Consider the following 26,203-nt stretch of genomic DNA (forward strand, 5'->3'; position numbering starts at 1 on the left):
TGCATGGTTAAAACCATTGTCGTGCCTTCTATTGTTCAAGGGTTAACCTTTTGTTTCCTCCATCAACCCATCAAGCATATCCTTTCATCATGTCCTTTGTTGTTTATACCCAAAGCTCAAAAGGTTCCTCAAAAAACAAATCAAAATTGTCCCGTTTCGTGTCGATTGATGTAGGACACATTATTGCCTACCTTTCGACAGGTATCTTCCTATCGACTTCAACACTCTATCTAGGAAGACAACCCAGAAACACATTCAGTGCCTTGGTACTTGCAGACATTAGTGGCAGGTTGCCTTGTGTTTGATCAGGGGTTCTCATTATTGGCTCCTAGTTAAGCGATTCTACGGGTGTTCGACGACAAAGAAATCTTTCACACTCGTTAGATTGTACTGTGCATCTTGGAGACCATCACCATTATCGGTGGCCTTCCTCACATCTGTTAACGGTCTCCATTATTGACTGGTAATCAGATGATTTCATGCATGTTTGATGTCAACGCATATATTCACATGTATCGATCTATGTTGTTCGGTGAAGCGGAAATCAAGACCTTGGGTAGAGGCTTGCATCACTCAACCTTGTTTCCTCTCCCAAGTTGCAGATATTGTTTTTTAGAGACAGCTTATTAGGATGATTCTATTATGACACCGGATCCGCATTGTGCTTATCGGCGGCTAGCATCATCATATCTCTTTGGAGAAAATCACTCTGACATAGCTACTGAGCATGGGAATGCTCGACTCAGGACATGATTTTAGTAGTTTTATATATATGTGTTGTATCAGGTTTCCCGTACCACCCAAAGCTCTGATCCTCTCTCTCTTTTTGAAGGAAAATTACAGTTAAAGTAAAGTATTTCGGCCATTGTCGCAGCCTCTGATCTCATACTTTAGGGGGCATCTGTTATACAACAAATTGACCTCCTCATCAACTCAGAGGGGAAAGACATGATAGCTGAAGCAAAGACCACAATCACAGGCCTTGATTCCACACTAACACTGGCTGTGCACTAACAACCTGCTTTATAAAGCTTGTCTGCAAGCCTAAGGGTGCGTTAGTGACCCTACTAACTCAAGTTGCTAGTATGGGAACAACGTTAGTGAAACTTGGTGAAGTTCTAAGGGTCAAAGGAATGAATTGACTCATAAATATCTAGATATTTGTTCCTAAAATTACTCAAGAAAAGCAAGGAAACATCCAAATTCGACCTATTTGGAGGATTTCTAATCTGAAAGAAGGAGGCAAATGGGAAAGAGCTGAAAAGCATGGCAAGTTCATTGCTTTTGCCCTAGGGAACTCAAGGAGGAACTTGGAAACCCTAACTCAATTGCTACATAAGCAAAGCTAGGGCTATGGTGATAGAGGTCAGAGCATTTGAAAGGATAGCATACTTGACTATTGAGCATTGTCTCAAATCATAAGAAGTGAGCAAGAAGGGAGAGAGAGAGAGAAGCTGGAGGGGTAAAGGAAGGCTGATACAACAGATGGTTGTAATCACTCTTCCAACATTAATATAGAATTGCAGTTGTATTGTCTACTCCGTGGTGTTGGTACTGTCATTCATTCAGTTCTTTGTCCAATACCTTTTAGCATGAGTAGCTTAGTTATGTGTAACTAGATGTTCTTTTATGTATTCATGTATTAGTTATCAGAGTTGTATGCTGTGAATAAGCTTGTCTCTTCTATGTGCAGGACTTGATCTGGAGCCGGCTCAGGGGACTTCCACCTGGCTGTATTGTGCTCTCCATCAAATCTACATGGAGGCTTGAGGTAATCTCCTTCTCCTAGTTTGGTAGTTAGTTATTTTTTATGAACATGCATGTAATTTTGTGACAGTTGTAGATAATCTTACAGTCTGTCGAAGGTCTCGCGAAGACATTTGAGGGTATATTCATTCTCCATACACCGTGCATTTTATCCTATAACACATGGTGGTTAGATTGATGTGGCATATAGGTGACACATGGAAGTGGTTTTGTGGCACAAGTTGGATTGGAAAGTGTCCCATGGTACTGATGTGGTAGTTGACATCGCTGGGGCACACGCCATCATGGACTATGGACCCTCAAAAATGTTTTGTTGTGCATTTCATTAGCACGCATTGATGGAATCTACGGAGGAGATGGAAAATGTAGGTCAAAAACTAACTCCATTAACCGATGAAGATATTCATGTTGTGCTGCATATGTTGGAGCAGAAAGGCATTAGGGGTGTGGCATGCTGGCATAGTGGCGCTATGATGTGGAGGGTTCCATGTTGGACCTTGTGTGAGGTGATAGTGCCACATGGTAGATATTTGTTGATGTGTCAAGGTTAAAGGGCCCAAGTTTAAGTGGGCATCACTTTTGAGCCAAATGCCAAATTAAGGAAATCTCTCGACACGTTGAATGTAATGGTATTTTATAAGATGAGTTCCACATACTTTAGGAAGGAAGAAATTTTGTAACCCCATCTTCATAATGAGACCATGGAGGTTGGGTTAATTAAAAGTAACACATCTCATTCAACAGTGGTGTTGAGAAATCTAGGGTAAAGCAATTAGGTGATTCCTCTATGTTAGATAACTACTTGTGATGGTTTTTACTTCTTAGATTAGGATCTTATTTTACTTATGTTATTATAGTTTTCTTCTTCATCAAAAAACTACCAATGCATAAACCACAAAGAGACAAGAGACACACAATGTAGGCTATCAGACAGGGCCAAAAACTCTCCTACTTGAGAGAAAAACCCAAATGAACTCTTATTCTTATAGAGACTTCAATTGATGAATACCAAGACCATGACTCTTAACTCTACAACTTGTCCAAGACCAAGTCAACTTTCTTCAAGTCAAATTTAACTCTTTGATTCAGTTACAATTTCTTCTTCAATGCTTATCCTTCACTTCTCCAACTCAGATCTAAACTTTTCGGCCTCCTTGACTGTGGTCTTCGATCTACTATAGTAGACTCTCCTTTCTCACACGTGTGACAGATTTAGGATAAATTTTGTCCTTTACTTCTTCAATTAACTAGAGATGATCTCTATGTTAACTCGACATGAAGCATAGATAGGTTTCTTGACTTAACTCGAATTCTCGAAGTTCTGTAATTTTGGATTTTCTGTAATATGTGTATGCCCTAACCTTTCCTCACACATGTGATAGACTTTTCCCAAAACAAACCTGTAATCCCTTTGATATTGATCTCTTTCCTTCGCTTGGATGTAGGGTTTCTATTGACCCATAGATCGAACTTCCTCGCACCTTTCTCACTCAAATTTCCTTTTAAAAAAAATATTGTCTTCAAATGAGAGTTGAGCTGCCTATTTAAAGTGATTTTCTCATGAATATAAGCCGACTTGACTTGGAGACTAGGCCAACATGCCTTTTGGAGATCATCCCGAGGCTAACTTCTTGGAGGAGCTTGAGCTTGGTCTTGGAGGGTCTCTTTGACTCTTTCAATGACTTACATGTAATATGACCAAGAAAGGTCCTTCATACATGACATTGACTCACTTTGACTTTATGACTAATCCTAAGGGCTCATAATGGGAGCCACTACTAAAAAAAATTCCTTGCTCATGAAACCCATGAGACAAGCATTACAATAATAATTTTATCTTTCTTATTTGCATCAATTACATAAAATCACAATTACACATGTCATTATGAAGGCCGAACCTAGTTACACTTTTCAACACTCCCTCTTAACTAGGGAGGTGTTTATAATGGTACTTGGTCATTCTTAATCTGAAGAATTATCATAAGAAGAGTCGGATTGGTAACCCATATGTTTAACATCATATCAACTAGCATTGTCACATAGCAAGGCCTTGACTAACAATTCTATCTCTCCCCAATATCTAAGCTCAATGATGGCGATAACAATGATGTATAAACACCCTCATCATTGTTTCTCTTGGAACATATCCCACCTGGGTTTTCAGGGTTTGTTCCATGAGGACTATTCTTAACTTGGATTCCCAGTCCTTAAAGAATATTGGTCCTCTATGACTACTCTTATCTTGGATTCTCAACCCCCAAAGAATATCGGTCCTCTATGACTACTCTTATCTTGGATTCCCTAACTCATCCTCAAAGAGAATTAGATGCCAGATGTTTACCCAATCCTCCATTTTGTCTTCCCAAGTGAACACAAGAATGACATGTCTATGTCTCCCTCTTAATCAGGGAGCACATACCTATTCCAATTAAGGAATGTACTCATTCCTATGGAAGGAATGTACCTAATCTCCCTCTTGGTTTAGAAATTTTTCTTCCAAGTTTCTACCAAGTAAGAAACTTGTTTCCAGGATCCCTCTTAATTAGGGACCTATAACAACTCCTTAGGTGGAGATGATGGGACAACTAGATGCTTAAAGAACTCCTCCTCATGATGTCATGAATTTCTCTTCTTTATTCAAGAGTATTCATGTTTTGGTACTTCTTTGTAGGGAACATACCATCTATTACTTTCATCCATGAGTTAGTCATGTCATCATCAGAAAGTGGTCCATGAGTCCATATATGACCTTTCTTCATGCCATTCTATCTTCTTTCATGCCATGTTTCCTGGAGGAACTTCCTTCCTGCTACATGATTAATAGTGGTGGAAGAATTTCACAGTTCTTCCTTCGGCAACCCTGCATAATCCTATATAGATATTTGTTCAAAAATAAGAAATGAAAACTTAAATAAAAATTACCTTTCGGATGATATTTTATCATGATATCTCCTAGTTTGCATCAACATCCTACACACGTATTGACACATCTCCAAAAGATATATATTTTCAAGGGTCTCTTTCTTTTTTAGATTAAATCAGAGCCTTCATATCTTTCATGGAGATATCCTAGTCAAATATTCTAGTCCTTGGATGCTGAATGCCTTTTCCATGGTTGCATATTCCACGATCTCCTCCTTCCTTTCTTCACACATTTCATTCCCACGAACTTCCAATCAGAGTTCCTCCAATTATTGTCAAGCACCTCATATTAGATATGAGGATATATTATGTTGATTTTATCTAGTGAATATGTGAGCCATGCCTTCCTACATCCTTTCAAGGGAGGAGATCCTTTCTTTTGATCATGCTCTCAAGATAGAGCATTTATCCATGCTACCTACAACCATATGACATGAATTTACAATATCGAACACAAGCATACATACCTCATTTTTCCTTTAGGTCATCTAGAGTTCCTTCAACAACTTCCTTGATTGAAGGAACTTCATTCCCTTGATTTGCTTCACTTATTTTTGTCATCATGCCATCTTCCGATGAATTCCACAAGTTTGGAATTATTTATGAGGCCCTTGCTTCCTTTTGATTGGTGAAACTTCTGTTGAAGATTCTGATAAAGGATCTTGAGTATCATCATCGAGCACATGTTTCTTTTTGACATATGTATGATGAGCCATGTACTATATGATCATTTTCTTCTTTCTTTCCTATAAGTACCACTTATGCTTATAATTGGGTTACCAAGAGCTATATCCTTCCATAGAATTTTATTTCAGCCATATTTCATGCTTCTCTATGATGATGTCACGATCTCTTGCTTTTAATGCTTCTATGATGCCATGATGCATCCTATAATTTTTCTTAGTGAATCGCGATAGCCATATATTACAATAGAAAAAACTTGAAAACAGGAACTTGAAAAGAACTAGGTGAGGAAGACTATCTCAAATAGAGATATCTTACTTCCTCTTTCTTGGACTTCTTCTTTTCAGATTTCTCTACTTCTTTGGTGATATGGGTTTCTTCTCTTCCTATTTTGTTATTGTCCTTCTTGATTTTAGGAAAATCTCTTTTGTAATGTCCATATTCTTGACATCCATAACATTGAATCTTATCCATGTTCATTTTCTTTTTCTGAGAACCAGCCTTTTCAAATTTTCCCTTTCTTCTTGTCATTGTAGCATAATATTGATTTTGTTCACTTGATCCTGCACCAATTTTTTCCCTTAGCCTACATTCCTCAGTCTTTCATAGTGACCATAGATCTTGGAATGGAGTAGATTATTTCTTCCCATAAATACTTGAAGTAAAGTTACCCCACTCCTATGGTAGTGCATTTAGTACAAATGTAGTCATTTATCTATCATACATGAATTCTCCCAGATCTTGCAGTTGATCCCTGATTTCGTATATCCTCATAAAGTATGAGACTATTCCTTCTTCTCTTGATATCTTGAGTTTGTAGAGTTCTTGCCTTAATGAGATGATTCTCCTACAGTTCTTCCAAAATACAACTCTACCAATTTGTCATAATTTTCTTTTGAACTTTCAAGTTTTGATACATTTGGAATGAGGGGATCCTTGATGGATTCTATGAGAATCCTTTGAGCCCTAATTTCCCATTTCATATATTTTTCAAGTGCCTGAGAATATTCTTTTACTAGTTTAGTGATAGATCAATTGACATGATCCATAACCTCATTTTCAATGTGATTCAGATCTATCCTATTCTTCCATGCAAGATATTTGAAGCCCCAACCAATTTGTTGCTTTCCTTGCAAAAAGACATTTTTATAGATTTAGATATAAATAGAATTACTTGTGAATATGCTTCTTCCACTTTCTTCCTCCTTGAATTTGATGATAATTTAGATGATAGAGAACTTCTCCTTGATGAGGATAGATCTCTTGAAGAGCGATCCTTGACTTCACAAAGAAGGAGATCACTTTAGATTATTTGATGGAGAGAACCTTGTTGATGATGATCAATGATGACATTTTGATGCTTCTTGGATGGACTTCTGTAATGGTAAGGTCCTAGCTTCAATGAGAGCAAACTGCCTTATAACTTGTGAAGATGATGACAACGTCTTTGATCTTTCTTCTCTAGAAAAAAAATTGATGTATAAGTCCTTCAACTTGAGAAGGGTCTTTGAGGTCTCCTGAGATGGCTTGAGGGTTCTAAGACTTCTTTGTATACTTCTTCTTTGATCTAGTGTTTTTAATACTTCCTTTATAGATCTTGACTTTAATATGAACTTCTAGATTCACTTTGATGCCTTACTTTAGATTTGATCCTTGAGTGTCCCTTGATAAGATTCACTTTCTCAACTTTGTTACCTTAGCTCTGAGACCATGTTGAAAAATCTAGGGCAAAGAAATTAGGTGATTTCTCTGTGTTAGATAACTGCTTCTGGATTCTTTTTACTTCTTAGATTAGGATCTTCTTTTACTTATGTTATTATAGTGTTCTTCTTCATCAAAAAACTACCAATGCATAAACCATAAAGAGATAAGAGACACACAATGTAGGTTATCAGCCAGGGCCAAAACCTCTCCTATTTTAGAGGAAAACCCAAACGAACTCTTATTATTATAGAGACTTCAATTGATGAACCCCATGTACCTTGACTCTACAAACTATCCAAGACAAAGTCAACTTTCTTCAAGTCAAAGTTAACTCTTTGATTCAGCTGAAATTTCTTCTTCAATGCTTAGCCTTCACTTCTCCAACTCAGATCAGAACTTTTCGGCCTCCTTGACTATATTATTCGGCCTACTTTACGACCAATTCTAAGGGCTCACAATGGGAACCATTACTAAAATATTTTTCCTTTCTCATGAAACCCATGATACAAGTATTACAATAATAATTTTATTTTTCTTCTTTGCATCAATTACATAAATTCACAATTACACATGTCATTATGAAGACTGAACATAGTTACACTTTTTAACACTCCCTCTTAACTAGGGAGGTATTCATAATGGTACTTGGTCATTCTCAATCTGAAAAATTCTCATAAGAAGAGTCAGATTGGTAACCCATCTGTTTAGCATCAGATTAACCAACATTGTCACATAGCAAGGCGTTGTCTAACGACTCTATCTTTCCACAAGGTCTGAGCTTAATGATGGTGGGACCAATGATGTATAGAGACCCTCATCATTGTCTCTCTTAGAACATACCCCTCCCAGGTTCTTAGGGTGTGTTCCACCAGGACTATTCTTATCCTGGATTCTCAGTCCTCAAAGACTATTAGTCCTCTACAACTATTGTTATCTTGGATTCCCTAACTCATCCTCAAAGAGCATAGGAGGCTAGATGTTTATCTAATCCTCCATTTTGTCTTCCCAAGTGAAGACAAGAATGATGTGTCTACCTCTCCCTCTTAATTAGGGAGACATATCTATTCAAATGATGGAATATACTCATTGCTATGGAAGGAATGTACCTAAGCTCCCTCTTGGCATAGGAATTTTGTTTCCAAGTTTCCACCAAGTAAGAAACTTCTTTCGAGGCTACCTCTTAATTAGGGATCTACAACAACTCCTCAAGAACAACTCTTCAAGTGGAGATGATGGGACAACTAGCTTCTTGAAGAACTCCTCCTCACGATGTCATGAACTTCTATTATTTATTCAAGAGTCTTCATGTTGTGGGACTTATTCGTAGGGAACAGACCATCCATCACTTTCATCCATGAGTTAGTCATGACATCATCAGAAAGTGATCCATCAGTCCATATATGGCCTTTCTTCATGCCATGCAACCTTCTTTCATGCCATGTTTCCTGAAGGAAATTCTCTCCTGCTACATGGTTAACAGTGGTGGAAGACATCCATAGTTCTTCCCTCGACAGCCCTACATAAGCCTATCCAAATATTTGTTCAAAAATAAGAAATGAACAATTAAATCAAAATTACATTTGTGATGATATTTTATCATGACATCTCCTAGTTTTCATCAGCATCCTGCAAACATATTGACACATCTCCAAAAGATATATACTATCAAGGGTCTCTTTCATTTTCAGATTACATCAGAGTTTTCATATATTTCATGGAGATATCCTAGTCAAATATTCTAGTCCTTAGATGTTGATTTCCTTTTCCATGGTTGCATATTCCATGATCTCTTGCTTCCTTTCTTCACACATTCCATTCCTAGGAACTTCCAATCAGATTTCCTCAAATTATTGTCAACCATGTAATATTACATATGAGGACATATTATGTTGATTTCATCTAGTGAATGTGTGACCCATGCCTTCCTAAATCCTTTAAGGGGAGGAGATCCTTTCTTTTGATCATGCTCTCGATATAGAGCATTTATCCATGCTACCTGTAACCATATGACATGACTTTACAATATCAAACACACACATACATACCTCATTTTTCCTTTAGGTCATGTAGACTTCGTTCAACAACTTCCTTGATTGAAGGAACTTCAATCCCTTGATATCTGCTTCACTTCTTTTTGTCATCATGCCATCTACCCATGAATTCCACAAGTTTGGAATTCTTGATGAAACCCTTGCTTCATTTTGATTGGTGAACCTTCTGATGAAGATTCCAATAGAGGATCTTGAGTATCTTCATCAAGCATATGTTTCTTTTTGACAGATGTATGGTGAGCCTTGTACTAGATGATCTTTTTCTTCCTTTTTCCCATAAGTGCCACTTATGCTTCTATTGAGGTTACTAAGAGCTATATCCTTCCACAGACTTTTATTTCAACTATCTTTCATGCTTCTATATGATGATGTCATGAGGTATTTCTTTTAATGTTTCTATGATGCCATGATGTATCCTATCATTTTTCTTAGTGAATCATGATAACCATATCTTACAACAAAAAAAAATTGAAAACAAGAACTTGAAAAGAACTAGGGGAGGAAGACTATCTCAATCATAGTAGAGATCTCTTACTTCCTCTTTCTTGGACTTCTTGTTTTCAACTTCATCTACTTCTTTAGGGATATGGGCTTCTTCTCTTCCTCTTTTATTATTGTCCTTCTTGATTTTAGGACAATCTCTTTTGTAATGCCCATATTCTTGACATCCATAGCATTGAACCTTGGCGAGGTTCATTTTCGTTTTCTGAGAACCATACTTTTCAAATTCTCCCTTTCTTCTTGTCATTGTAGCATAAGATTTATTTTGTTCACCTGATCTTACACCAAATTTTTCCTTTAGCCTAGATTCTTCAATCTTGCATAATGACCATAGATCCTGGAATGGAGTAGCTTCTTTCTTCCCATAAATACTTGAAGTAATGTTAACCCACTCCTCTAGTAGTGCATTTAGTACAACTGTAGTAATTTCTTTATCAGACATGACTTCCCAGATATTGTAGTTGATCCTTGATTTTAGATATCCTCATAACATATGGGGCTATTCCTTCTTCTCTTGACATATTTAGTTTGTAGAGTTCTTTACAACTCTACCAATTTGTCATAAATTTCTTTTGAACTTTCTAGTTTTGATACATATGGAATGAGGGGATCATTGATGGATTCTATGAGAATCCTTTGAGCCCTAAGTTCCCCTTTCATATAACTTTCAAGTGTTTGAGCATCTTCTTTTGCTGGCTTGGTGATAGATCCTTTGACATGATCCATAATCTCACTTTCAATGAGATTCAGACCTGTCCTCTTCTTCTATGCAAGATAGTTTGAAGCCCCAACCAATTTGTTGCTTTCCTTACAAAAAGACATTTTGACAGATTCAAACATAAATATACTTACTTGTGAAGATGCTTATTCCACTTGTTGTCTCCTTGAATTTGATGATAGAGAACTTCTCCTTGATGAGGAGAGATCTCTTAAAGAGTGATCCTTGAATTCACAAAGGAGATAGGTTTAGATTCTTTGATGGAGAGGACCTTGTTTATGATGATCGATGATGACCTTTTGATGCTTCTTGGATGAACTTCTATAATTGTAAGGTCCTAACTTCAATGAGAGGAAATTTCCTTAGAACTTGTGAAGATGATGACAAAGTCCTTGATCTTGCTTCTCTAGAAAGAAACTTGATGTATAAGTCCTTCAACTTGAGAAGGGTCTTTGAGGTGTCTTGAGATGGCTTGAGGGTTCCAATACTTCTTTGTAGACTTCTTATTTGATCTAGGGTTTTTTATACTTCCTTTGTAGATCTTGACTTCAAGATGATCTTCTAGATTTGCTTTGTTTCCTTCCTCTCGATTTTATCCTTGAGTGTCCCTTGATAAGATGCCATTTCTCGTCTTGGTTACCTTAGCTCTAAAACCATGTTGAAAAATCTAGGGCAAAGTAATTAGGTGATTTCTCTATGCTAGATAACTGCTTGTGAATGTTTTTTACTTCTTAGATTAGGATCTTCTTTTACTTATGTTATTATAGTGTTCTTATTCATCAAACAAGTACCAATGCATACACCATAAAGAGACAAGAGACACACAATGTAGGCTATCAGCTAGGGCCAAAACCTCTCCTACTTGAGAGGAAAACCCAAATGAACTCTTTTTCTTATAGAGACTTCAATTGACAAATACCAAGACCATGACCCTTGAATCTACAACCTCTCCAAGACCAAGTCAAATTTATTCAAGTCAAAGTTAACTCTTTGATTCAGATACAATTTCTTCTTCAATGCTTAGCCTTCACTTCTCCAACTCAGATATGAACTTTTCGACCTCCTTGACTATAGTCTTCGGCCTACTGCAGTAAACTCTTCTTTCTTTCATGTGTGACAGATTTAGGATAAATTTTGTCCTTTACTTCTCTGCTTAACTAGAGAGGATCTCTATGTTAACTCAACATGAAGCATAGATAGGTTTCTTTCCTTAACTGAGATTCTCAAAGTTTTGTAATTTTGTCTTTTCTACAATATGTGTATTCCCTAACCTTTCCTCACACGTGTGATAGGCTTTTCCCAAAACAAACCTCTAATCTCTTCGAATTTCCCTTCGATCTTGATCTCTTTCCTTTGCTTGGATGTAGGGTTTCTATTGACCCTTAGATAAAACTTATTCACATCTTTCTCACTCATATTGCCTTTTTTTGAAAATCTTGTCTTCAAATGAGAGTCAAACTACCTATTTATAGTGATTTTCTCATGAATATAAGCTGACTTGACTTGGAGACTAGGCCGACATGCCTTTTGGAGATCATCTTGAGGTCGCTTCTTGGAGGAGCTTGAGCTTGGTCTTGGAGGGTCTATTTGAATACTTCAATGACTTACATATATTGTAACATGCCCAAGAAGGGTCCTTCATACATGACATTTACTCACTTTGAATTTATGACCAATCCTAATGGCTCATAATGGGAGCCATTACTAAAATAAATTTCCTTACTAATGAAACCCATGAGACAAGCATTACAGTAATAATTTTATTTTTCTTCTTTGCGTCAATTACATAAAATCACAATTACACATGTCATTATGAAGACCGAACCTAGTTACACTTTTCAACATGGTGTTTAGCCTAAGGGGTGGGAGGGAGTGTTACATATGCAAAAAGACTAATATAACTACTTCGTTGTTGATGACATTTTCCAATGATTGATACATCAACAATGAATATTTAATATTTCACTATTTTTTAGTTTGAAGCATTTTTCTAGTGTATAACTATGCTTGATGTAATTATTCCAATGATGGAGATAAAACATTGATTCTCCATGTGACCAATTTGCTGGCAATGTTGGTAGTTTTTAGGAACCTTTGTATCAACAATGTTCTTAGAATTGGCAAGAAAATAAACACTCATAAATTTAATTGGTTTGGAGTAGTTAGATATATGAAAGTTGATGTATTTCTCATATCATAGGTCTTGTTGATTTTTGTTGAATTGTAATTCTTCTCAAGGCTTGACACTACTATTGGAAATATCATTCTTTTCTTATTTCTTGTCTTTGCGAAATTCATAGATGTTTTCTTTTGTAACCCTAAATGAAAAAACTATAAGGTCACTAGCACTTTAACTATGTGCTTTGGAATCTTTTGATTTATTGATAATTGGATTTCCTTGAATTGCATGTTGAAGACGAAGGTTGATACCATTATTATGGACAAACACTAGTTCATAATCCTTGACTAGTACCTGATTTTTGAATGACTTAACTTGTCATTCAAGAGTTGGAACCACATTTGTAGCAAGTTGACTTTTCTATACATGAGTTACGAATAATAACACTTTCCAATATTTTATTGGTCATTATGATCGAATTATTTCGTATTATTTCAAGCAATGTTTCCAATATGAAAACCAATCACATGAATCTAAGCATCAATGATCTCATCCTCACTTGTACTTGCCACTTGAAATCTCTTTTTTGCACTTGGTTTTTTGTCACACTTGCTTGCTTTTTTGTTTTCTTGTGTGTCACACTCTCTTCAACTATCTCTAGCAACCTTAGAATTGGTTGGCCTGCTTGTTTAATTTTGGGTAGGTCTTTCTTTTACAATAAGTTGTCAATTGAATTACAAATTCAAATATTTCTTATTCGACTTTGTATACTACTCAAAATGATTAATTTTGACTCAATGACCCAAAAAACTCTTGATTCAAACAAACACTTTTGTATATAATTTTCATGTAATGCAAACAAATTTGACATGGAGTAGATTTTATCTGGAAAATTTAACTGAAAGTGAAATGTGCTATTAAATGCTTGGAAATGTGCATGTAGGAGTTAATGTGTAGATTCAATACTACTCATGAAATTTATTAAATCACAAGACTTGAAGCTACTCTACTAATCCACGGACATTATTTCACCATTCAGAACACAAATAATAGACATGCAAAATGAAATATCACACATGCACAAAGATTTATTTAGGGGAAAGTAACTTCTCAAAATCCCTTACTACCTATATTGAATTAATCAAAGAATAGAGATGAAATACATATGCTTTCTCAAGCCTGAGCACACCCTACAAGTGTATAGTCTATCCCTCTGCCTGACTGACTGACTCTGGCCAACACTTAGCCAATTTTAAAGCCCTCCAAGATCCTATCTCCTTGCACTGTTCCCTTCGGAAATTGGCCCATATTATTTAGGAATTTCCCACTATTGAATTGCGCAATTCCCTAGGGTCATTTCTCTGTATGCACCACATGTACACATTGGAATATGCTACAATTGATAGTACACTACTTTGTAATCTCCATATCAACTAGGTAACTCGAATTATCTGCATGAAACAATTTTTTTGGGTTGATTTATCAGTTAACTGTTTGATCACTGAGTGTAGTTGAAGTTCCACTTCCACAACTTGACCTCCACTAGTTCCTCTGACAGTTAGAACTAGTTAAACTGGCAATAAATCAAATTAACTAAAATAGATTGCTACACATTAGTAATAAAACATATTGAACTGAAATCAAGATTCCAAAACTCAAATTAACTAAGTTAACTGAGTGACAAATGCCATGTCACCACAGTTACCTACCGCCAAGATTTTTGCTGAAATAGAAATTCAAATTTTCTATAGTTTGACCAAGGCAAAGTAAAACTAAGATTTTTTTGCTGCATTTTCAACACTCCCTCTCAAAAATAAAGGGATTATCAACCACCCCTATCTTGTACATGTGGAACTCGAACTTCCCTCTTGAAAAGGCCTTCTTCAAAATATTGACATCTTGTTCCTTTGTTGGAATGTACTGCAACAACATAATCCAGGTCTGCACACAATCTAGTAGATGGTGATACCAGATATCAATATGCTTGGATCAATCATGAAAAATAGGATTTTTTAAGAGTTTGATACAACTCTTATTATCAAAGTAAATCACAGTAGGATCCATCATATGAAAAAACAAGACAACAAGTATCTTTTTCATCCAAATCGCCTCACATGCTGCTTGACTTGCAATCGTGTATTTTGCTTCTATTGAGTTGAGTGCCACTAGTCTCTACTTCATTCTCTTCCAAGAAACTGCTACAGGCCCAAAACTAAAAATTCCACTAGATGTAATCTTATGGTCTGATGGACTTCCCACCCAATCTGCATCGGTGAAGCCACACAACTTCACTCCCTATGTCTGTCTGTACCATAGTCCAAACTAGGTAGTGCCTCTGAGGTACCATAGAACATGCTTAGATGCCCTCCAAAACAGTTTGGTTGGCCTAACCATAGCTTGGCTTAGCTGGTTGAATGTAAAGCACATGTCTGGTTGTGTGTTCATAAGATACATGAGTGAACCCACCAATTTCCGGTAAACAGTCGCATCCACTTCCTCACCTGAAGTGGCATCCTCTTTCCTCCAATTGGTCATTAGAGGAGTCTCCATGGGTTTGCACATGTCCATGTAGGACCTATGAAGTGTCTTGTTTTCATACTTTCCCTGAGAGACAAACAATTTCCCATCACCTTGCCATGCTTCCAATCCAAGGAACTAGTGCATGAGACCCATGTCCTTCATCGCAAACTATATTTCAAGGTCTTCCTTGCATGATTTGTTCAACTTCTCAGCACTAGTCAAGATTGATTAATCAACATATAAAAAAATAATAAATTTTTTTACCTTTAACCAAAATATGATAGAGGTTTTCATCCGATTCACTTTTGGTGAAGCCCAAACTGGGGAGATAGATATCGATCCTGGTGTACCAAGCTTGAGGTGCTTTCTTGAGACCATACAATGCTCACTTGATTCTAAACACATGAGACTCTTGATCAAAAGTCTCAAGGCCTTCTGGTTGCTTGATATACACATCCTCCTCAATAACTCCATCGAGGAATGTTGTTTTCACATCCATCTGGTGGATCTTCCACCCCATCTGTGTGGCCAAATCAAGGATTTATTTGATGGATTTGTACCTTGCAACAGGAGCAAAGGTCTCCTCATAGTCAATCCCCTCAACCTGAGAGTACCTCTTGGCCATAAATATGGACTTGTACTTTTCTATGCTTCCATCTGATACATGCTTCATCTTGAAGATCCATATCATACCCACAACTGATTTGTCTGTTGGTCTTGGGAGCACTTCGCAAACACTGTTCTTTACAATTTATTCGAACTCCACCATTGAATCAATCCAAACTAGTTTCTCTACTTCTTCGTCAAAATAGGATGGCTTAGTCGCTACTAGCTTAATCATTAGAACCATGTAGCCAATGTACCGATCTAGTGACCACCTCTACCTATGTTGATTTGAAGGTGCACCCACATTCTCCCTTGCATCCTACACAAGTCTCTTAGCTTTCCTGGTTCTCTTCTTGCCTTCTCTAGATGATTATGCTTGAGTGGATGTCTCCACTCTTTGCTCCTCAACTTGTGGCCGCCCCACAACATCCTGAGGCTCCTCCTCTAGTGGGATATGAAGCTCCCTATCAAGAGAGAGTTGCATGGCTTTGTATTCATCAAATTTGACATCCCTTCACACAACTATCATTCTGAGGGATGGAAAATACACACGATAGTTGTGATGATTTTCTGTGTAACCCACAAATACCCCTAACTCTGATGTCAACTATAACTTCTTCCTTGATTTTTTTGGAGACATGGAAATAAAGAGAGGCTCCAAAGATCCTAAAGTGTGACACATCGAAATTCCTCCCCGAGAAAGCCTCCTTCGATGTGATGATGCCAAGAATATGATGAGGACTCCTATTATGAAAATAGACCATTGTGTTGCATGTTTCAGTCGACAAGTGCAGAGGTAGGCTTTGGTCATGAAACAATTCCCATGTTGCTCCCAAAATTCTATGGTTCTTGCTCTTAGCCACCCCATTCTGCTATGGGTTGTGGGGTGCTGCCAACTCTCATTGAATGCCTTCTTTTGCACATAAATTTTTAAACTCATTTGACACGTACTCACCTCCATTTTCACTCCTAAGAGTATTCACCTTCTTTCCAATTTATTTATGTACCAGTACTTGAACTCTAATAACTCGTACGAAAATATCATCCTTATTCTGAATGAAGAAGATCCAATACTTCCGTGAGAAGTCATCAATAAAGATGAAAAAATATTTGTGCCTGGAAGTGGAGGCTGTCGAGAAAGGTACACAAACATCAAATTGGATCCTTTCAAGGATTGCATGTGCTCTGATGTCCCGATCATGGAAAGTTGCTTTTGTGTACTTCCCAAAGATACACCCTTTGCATGTATCATGTTGCACTAGTGCTACTTTGCGGATGCCTGTGGTAATCTGTTGCATGATCTTCAAAGTGCCATGATGCAAATGGACAAGTATTCTATACCAAATTTCACTGACATCGTGGCTCTGCACTTTCTCCACCTTGTGCTCAATGCAACACAACCCTCCACATATTAATTGTAGATGTTCTTCAAACGAAACTTGATTTGCTTCACTTGTCCCATGGCTATGTGTCTGAGGAATTCCTTTCATTTTCTTAAGATCACATCATAACCATGGTCTTCCAAAACTACAATGGAGACAAGATTCTTCTTTAGACCCAAAACAAACATGACATCCTTGAGCATGAGAGGGGAGCTCGAATCCATTTGAAAGGTGACGGTACCAATCTTGGTCGTGATGTACCTTCCATCATCTCCCATCTTGATGTGCATATGGAGATCCTTCTCCAAATCACTGAATTTTTTTTGTTCCCTGTCATATGGAACGAGGCACTGCTATCCAGGTACCACACACTTCCCATCATTTTGTTGGCCATGCATGCAGTGAGAGTAAAATTAATCTTGAACTGTGAAGCAATAACTTCACCTGCCACTCCTATTGAGGTCTTCTTGCTTTTCTTCTTCTGTGGACACTTCATGGCATAGTGCCCAAATTCATGATAGTGAAAGCACTTGATTCTGGACAAGCCTTTATTCTTGCCTCCTTGACTAGATTCTTCTTTGGATTGGGATTTGTTCCCTTTCCCTTTCTTTTCCTTTCCAACCAAGGCACAATTCTCCTCATTCTCATCCTTGAATGAAGTTCCATCTTTGGTATTCTGCCTTATTTCCTCCTGTACCAAAGTAGACCATAAGCGTTCCCAATTTGGTACTTTCTCCTGCCCATTCACTAAACCTTGGTAGCTGTGCCAACCTTATGAAGGCCTAGAAGAGCTAGGCTCACCAAATCATCCTCTTCTACAGTAACACCAACTTGACCATTCATCACGACATTGTGTGAGCCTCCTCAATTATTTTGGAATGGTCTCATTCCTCTGAATCTTGATATTTCGAATTGTGTCCTTGAGTGCCAATTTCCCATGGTCACTACTATCTTGGAACAAATCTTTCAGTGATTTCCACATTTCATAAGGAGTCTCTTTCCCATGGATATTTGAGACAATATGGTCTTGTACTCCCCCTAATATGATTATCCTTGCCTTGGCTACACATTTCTTCCATTCTGTTAGATCCTTAGCACCAGATGTTGATGGTTTCAAAATATCATTATAAATGAATTCCTTCAACCCATTATCCTCCATTACTGCCTCCATGTTGTCCTTCCATGTAACATAATTCGATCTTCCCTCAACGGAATACTAGAGCCTTAGTCCATTGAAAGGAATCTTCTCAATCTCGAAGAAAACTTGGAACACTGATTTGCAAAGTCAAACCTCTTGTAATGAAAACTTCAAAACCTCTGCTCTACAGTGATTCCAGCTTTGATACCATGTATAATTTAATGTGTAGATTCAATACTACTCATGAAATTTACTAAATCACAATAATTTTAGTTACTCTACTGATCTGCAGAAGTTAATTCACCATTTAGAACACAAATCATATACATGAAAAAGGAAACATCACACAAGCATAGAGATTTATATAGTGGAAAGAAACAACTCAAAACCCCTTAATATCTATATTTCATTAATCAAGGAATAGATATGAAATACATATGCTTGCTCAAGCCTTAGCACACCCTGCAAGTGTATAATCTATCCCTCTACCTAAATTATTGACTCTGCCCAACACTTAGCAAATTTTCAAGCCCTGTAAGCTCCTATTTCCTTGTGTTGTTCCCTTGGGAAATTGGACCCTATTATTTAGGAATTTCTCAGTATTGTATTGCGCAATTCCCCAAGGTCCTTCCTCTGAGTGCATGCACCACCTATACACATTGGAATATGCTACAACTGATAATACACTGCCTTGAAATCTCCATCTCAATTGGGTAACTCGAATTATATGCATACAACAATTATTTTGGGATGATTGATTAGTTAAGTGGTTGATCACTAAGTGTGGTTGAAATTCCACTTCCACAACTTGACCTCCACTATATCTTCTGACAGTTAGAAGTAGTTAAACTGAAAATAATGCAAATTAACTAAAATATATTGCTACAAATTATCAACAAAACATACTGAACTAATATCAAGCTTCCCCAACTCGAATTAAATGAGTTAACTGAGTGGAAAGTGCCATGTCACCTCAGTTAATTACCTCCAATATTTATGCTGAAACAGAAATTCAAATTTTCTCTTGTTTGACCAAGGAAAAGTCAAACTGAGATTTTCTTGTTGCATTTTTAATAGTTCAATAAAAAATTATGGAATAAATAATCTTCATCCTCCTTGTCACGTCAAATCCACTAAGGTTTGGTGTGGACGAATATGAACAACCATGGGAATCCAAGAGACCACTTGGAATATGAAAACCAAGGGTCATAAGAATATGTATTAATATGTACATCTGTGTGAATATAATGCAGATCACACATTATCTAATCCTGCCTATTATTTTATGTGAGTTTAACATGGTATCAAAGACATGGTGTGTGGCCTTTCCTGACCACTAGTGTTTTGGTCTTGATCGTACTAAGCACTCTGATATTATGCATATTAATGATTTGATTGTTTCTTCACAGATTCCTCGAGTGCTATCTATTTTAGTGATAATGCTACCTATGCACCTAACACTCCATCCAGTCCTTCCATCCTTGTTAGTGAGGTGTACGACCAAGTATACCATCTCAAACCTATAATGTCCCTAATCTTCTTATCGTTATGTATGGCTTGTTGGTTGTGCACTAGAAATCCACCACATTGTCGCTAGGGCAACATATTCCTATTTCACTGTCAAAGTTCTTTGTGCATATCTATGAAATTTCAAGAGATGAGATCTACACATCCATTTCTTCCCATTTCATTTGAGCGACATTTTGAGAGAGGAGATCTAATTTTTTTTCTTGTGTACCACTTTTCTCATGTGCTCATTTCTTCTACTCTAGAGGGAAAATAAATTAGTCAAAATAGTAGGTTAGTAGCAAGTTGTAAATCACCATTGTTTCCTTAACCCTAATTTGGGTTTTCATAGCCATTGCTAGCACTGAGAGATTGTGTAGTTGCACCAAAAGTAGTAGCACCTAAAGCCAATTATTTTTATTCACACTGGGAGACCCGTCTTTGAGGCACATGCACTATTAAAATCATTTTCCCTGACACTTTTTATTGTTGGAAAAAGGAATTACTGAGAGGGTGGTGAATCAGTGATAGTGAGGTTCTTAGAGCTTCAAATAGAAATCTTCATTTATTTTAGTTACTCGTGAATGAATTCATAATAAATTATAAATAAACAATGAAATAAGTCATTCACATGTAGACACAATCCATAAAGTTGTTGAAAAATGCAACAATAAATTCTTAATTTGATTTTGCCTTGATTAAATTGAGAAAATTTGAATTTCCACATCACCAAACAACTTGGATGCAATTAGCTTGTGTGACATGTCTTGTTTCACCTAGTTTACTCAGTAAACTCAAGTTGGGGATTTAGATTTCAGTTAAGCATGTGTGATTACTAATTTGTAGTGATCAAGGTCAAGTATTTAAAGTTGTTTTAAGTTAAACTAGTTCCAACTGTTGGAGGAACTAGTGGAAGGTCAGTTGTTTAGTGAGACTTCAGTCTAAGTCAGTGATAATCCAATTAATTGATCAATCAACCCAAAATAGCTAGTGCATGCATATAATTTTAGTTTCCCAGCTATGGTGGAGTTTCCAGGGTAGTGTAACATCGATTGTAGACTAGTATTGAGTGTACAGGTGTTGCATGCAGTCAAATGATCAACTTTGGGAATAACACAATAAATTTGAGGAATTTCCTAAATAACAGGGGCCTAATTTATCGAGGAATTGTGTAATGAAATAGGGGCTCAAGCAGAGGTAGAAATTGACTAAGTTTTGGTCAGAGATTTTGAGTGAGCAGAGAGATAGGTTATTCACTTGCAGATTTTGCTTAGTTGAGAAAATAAATTGTAATACATATCTATTCATCAGATTAATGCAAGGAGGCACAAGAGTTTTTAGTAGATTGCTTTCCCTAGGAAAAATATTGTGTGCATGTGTGTTATTTCTCAATGCATTTTTTGTGAATGATGTTCTAAATTGTGAATTGAATTCTACAGAGTAGTAGAGTAGGTTTGTGTCTTGTGATTTTGATTAAAACTTCATGAGTAGTTTCAAATCTACACCATAATTTCTACATAAATGAGCAACACACACATATTGACACATGTATTTTTTATGTGGAAACCAAAAGGGAGAAAACCAAAAATCTATTTGTTGTTATGATGTAAATTAAGCACCTACTTAATTACAAGAATTTGTTTGTGAGCACCCATTCAAAGGAGGCCCCAACCCCTTTAATATAGCAAGCCACTACTTGCCAAGAGGCACCAACCTCTTATGAATGCATGCCACTACATGCCCTAGCCACTGTTCTACTTTTCATACAATTTTCAAACTGAAAACAAAGGCTAATACATATGCTCAAAAATATAACCCTGATCTCCTGCTATACCAGCTCCTTCCCTTTTGCTCAACAGCTCTCCTTTGAACTGTGATCTCTACTGCTCAACAGCTCTGGTATCATCCCTCTATTACACTATCTCTATGTTAACACTTGGCTTCAGTGATCCTTTATTTACACACACTCAAAACATAACACTTCACACCTTTGCACTCAAGAATTCTACATTCCCCCATTTGCACAACTGCACTCCACTATTTTGTTCTTATGCTGCACTCAGAACTATGCCATCTCTATAGTCTTCATCCTGTCTGGAAGCATACTTCTTCATGGCACTCCACTCTATTGTTGCATCAGGTTTCCTACTCTCTGCAACCATATTCAATTCTGGAAATGGGCTTCGTTCACTTAACAATCCTAGTTGCATTAAATCGTCGATTGGGTATCTAGGTGTCTCCCATGCTGAGAATGAATTCTTAGTCATCCTGCACACTCCATCAAGGTTTCCCATTCCTTCTTAACTACTTCATAGAGACCTGAGTGTACTAAAGGTGTGGCTCTCTTTCCGGAAATAGATACAACACTATGATAGAGCCCATAAATTTACTAATATGGTGTCCCTAGAGCCATTCTCTTCATTTATTTCCATGTGGCATGAAAGTAATTATCAAGGGATACTTGCTTCAGCTTGGGACAAGATTTTCTATTGCCATTAATCAAATGACACCAACCTCTCAATGCACATTTACATTAGTCGTCGAATCATGTGTCCTTTAAACCCTGTGCTTGGGAGCTGGCAACTCATCAATGCCTTTAAATAATGTCGCTACAAAGTTGGAGGCCCGAATGCCCTAGTGCCTGTAAATTTTCCAAAATAACATTTCATAAGTGTGTTACGAGCTTATGTGCTTTCGGGTTCTAGACCACTAGTGGGCACAACTGTCAGTGCATTGCCAACTTACTTCATGCCCATAAATATATGCTTGCAATGCCTTTTTCTTTTGTTCATAGCCCGAATTTATTTAAACACTTGTCTATAGTGGTTTAGCTTTATTAATAGCCAGAAGGTCCTTGGTCACGAAAACTCATGAAAATATCGCACAACCAAGTCCTAAGTGCACCTTTCAATATTTGACAGAATGTCAAATGTTGACAAATTTTTTGTCTTCCATCTCTGTTACTTGCCGCAAAATTCTGACGCTTTATCCTTTTTATTTAATTCCTTACGGGCTTCTGGGGTTCCAGGTTTAGTTCTTGCTACCCTGACTCAATGCTTATACAATGAATTTTCTTCTAGGATTCTAGGCTCGAGGGTACTTTTCCCACTATCTCAAGTTGATGCCATCCCCTAACCCCTTTTTAAATAGACCTATGGGCTTCTGAGATTTTGGTATTTTGGGCTTTCGGGCTTCTAGGATTCCCAGAGTTTTAGGCACTGCTACTAAGTACTTCAAGGTTCTTAATTTGAATGATCATAAATTTTGATCTAGAGGCCCATTTGCAGAATTCCACATAAGGTTGGAATATATTTCTAAGCACTTTCCAACTATGTCACTTTTAGAAGAAACTAAGATGATATCTTGAGACATAATCTCTTCAAAAGTCTGGGACTCCCCAACCATCATAGTCATGTTTTTATGGCTTGTCCACTAAGTATGCTATTATGATTATTATCTACAGAAAATTACAACAACCTTGGGACTCCCCCAGCCATTATAGTCATCTTTTTATGGCTTCTCCACTAAGTCTGCAACTATGATGATTCTTTAAAGAACACTGCAACAACCATGGGACTCCCCCTGAACAACATGATCATCAATGCTAACATCTTATACCTCTATCCTTAATGCTAGTTCAGTTAATATCAATTCCAACATACCAGGTGCCACCAACCATTCAGACAATGCCAATTGTCTAACAATCTCCCCCTTTGGCATTAATGGAAACAAACTAAGCTCCCCCTAAAACTAGGCATGGTTTTCTTCATTGTTGTTCTTCTCCTTGGCACTAGTAATATTCTCCCCCTTTGTCATCAATGGCAAAGGATCCTTCTAAAGTCTCCCCATGAAACACTGAAATCTACTCTTCAATTGATCCTTCAAGTTGAGTAACTTCATATACTCATTGTAATTGAGTTATTTGGGAGGAGTCAGAATTCCTATATCCTGCCAAATATACACAAAGGACTCTCTTGTAAGTTCCTTAGTAAATATGTCTACAAGTTATTTTTTAGTGTCCACATATTCAAGTCGAACAATATTAGCAACAACCTGTTCTCTTAAGAAGTGAAACTTGATAGGAATGTGCATGGTCTTTGAGTGCATGACATGATTCTTAGAGATACTGATAACACTAATGTTGTCACACATGATTGGAATTGGATAAATCAAATCTACTTTAATGTCCTTCAAGATATTCTTTATGCATAGAATTTGTGAGTAGAAAGTGGCAACACCAATATACTCTGCTTCAGTAGTTCATAAAGAAATGGAGTCTTATTTCTTACTGACCCATGATACTAATCATTTTCCCAAAAAGAATTCCACACCAAAGGCGCTTTTCCTGTCATCAATACTTCCTGCAAAATTAGCATCAGTGTAGGCCTTTAATCTAAACTCTCTTCTCCTAACATACCATAGAACATAGTCTACTGTTCCTTGCAGATATTTGAAGATCCTTTTGAAAACAATGACATGAATTTCTCAGGGATAGGCTTGAAATCTAGCCACTAGGACTACTACTTGCATGATATCTGGTCTAGATGGTTTGAGATATAACAAGTTTCCTATCATAGATTTGTAGAAAGTTTGATTAATCAATGACGTCTCATCTTCTTTTCATAATTTACAACCTATAACCATGGGGGTGCTAACCGACTTGCAATGTTCCAGTCAAAATTTGTTCATAGTTTCTCGCAGGTATTTGGATTGGGATATCAATAACCCATCCTTTGATTGAGAAATTCGAAATCCTAAGAAAAAGGGAAATTATCCTATCATGGACATCTTAAAATCTTCCTGCATATAGTCTGCAAATTGATGTCCCAACTACTCCAGATCGCTGCCAAATATTATGTCATGCACATACACTACCACAATCAGTAGGTGGTCATCTTTAGACTTTATATACAAATTTCTGTCTACAATGCCCCTCTTAAAGCCTTATTATTGAAGGTATCTATCTAGTCTTGCATACCAGGCTCTAGGGGCCTGTTTGAGTCCATATAAGGCCTTTTTCAGTTTGCACACAAACCCTTCATTTTTGGTGAGCATGAACCCCTCTGGCTGCTCAATATAAAATTCTTCTTCCAGATCTCCATTGAGAAATTATGACTTCACATCCATATGATATACCTTGAGGTTCTTATGACTGGAAAAAGTAAGAAACATTATTATAGCTTCTAGTCTTGCTATAGGTTGAAATATTTCTTTAAAATATACTCCCTCTATTTGGGCATATACTTTATAGACTGAAAGGGCCTTGTTCCTAACCACTTGACCTTGCTCATTTAACTTATTTTTGATTTGGTGCCTATGGAAATTTTCTCTTTGGGTCTTGAAACAAGCTCCCAAGTGTCATTTTGTTTTATTTTATCCATCTCTTCATTCATTACATTTATCCAAGATTTATCCCCACTTGCCTAATTGAGATTCTTGGTCTCAATCTGAGATAACATAACTTGGGCTACCAAGGAACCTTCTCCTAGTTTGAACCCCAAGTATTTGATCACCAATAATTTGACTATCTGGATGTTGTTTCTATACATACCTTGAGGGAGTTTTGGGCCTTGGTGTTGTACTTGTTTCTTCATCTTCATCATTTTCCTTGTTTCTACTTGATCTGAGAGTCTGGTGGCTGAAATTTCTTCTCCATTTGAGTTCACGTCTCCTTTGGAAGACTTGGATTTTGGCATTATTTCATCAACAACTATATCAATGCAATCATCAACTCTCTTTGTTATTTGTTGTAGAATATGTATCATTTACTTCGAGCTGAGTACCTGAGAAATATACCCTCGTTAGCATGAGAATCAATTTTTCCAGGATTTTTATCATTATTTTTGATAAAACATTTTCTCCCAAATACCTTGTAGTGTTTTACTAATGCAAGTCTTCCCTTCCACAACTCATAGGGAGTTTTATCACTATTAGGCCTGAGTTGTGTTCTGTTTGATAGGTACATTGTTGCTTGTGCTACTTCTCCCCAAAAGGTGTGAGGTACATCTGCTTCATCCATCATAGCTCTGGACATCTCTTGGATTGTTCTATTCTTTCTCTCAGCTAATCCATTTTGTTGTGGAGTTCTAGCCACAAAATACTGCCTCCTTATGCCATGCTCTTCATAGAATTCTTCAAACTCTCTTGAAGTGTATTCTCCTCCTCTATATGATATTAAGCATTTTATCTTTAGATATTTCTCATTTTCTACCTGATCTTTAAATGTCTTAAAATGTTTAAGCGCTTTTGATTTCTCTTTTAAGAGCATTATCCATGTGGATCTGGTAAAATCATCAATAAGAAACATAAAATATCTCTCTCCTCTTGGGATTTTTGTTTTGGTTCGGTCGCAAATATCTGTGTGAATTAGCTCCAAGAGTCTAGATGAAGAGAATTCCATTGTCTTGAAATGAGTCCCTGTTTTATTACCAAATTTATAAGACTTGTAGATTGAATTATAAAGCCTTGAAATTATTGGAAATCCTCTCACAACTCCTATCTTGCTAAATTTTATCAGACTGTAAAAATTCATATGACCAAGTCTCCTATGCCATAACCGAGTTTCATTTGTCTTGCTCATACAGA

The sequence above is a fragment of the Pinus tabuliformis genome, chromosome 4_2 (assembly GCF_031772625.1).
Source record: "Pinus tabuliformis cultivar Carrire ecotype Pingquan chromosome 4_2, CPIR1, whole genome shotgun sequence".
In the NCBI taxonomy this organism is placed as follows: domain Eukaryota; kingdom Viridiplantae; phylum Streptophyta; class Pinopsida; order Pinales; family Pinaceae; genus Pinus; species Pinus tabuliformis.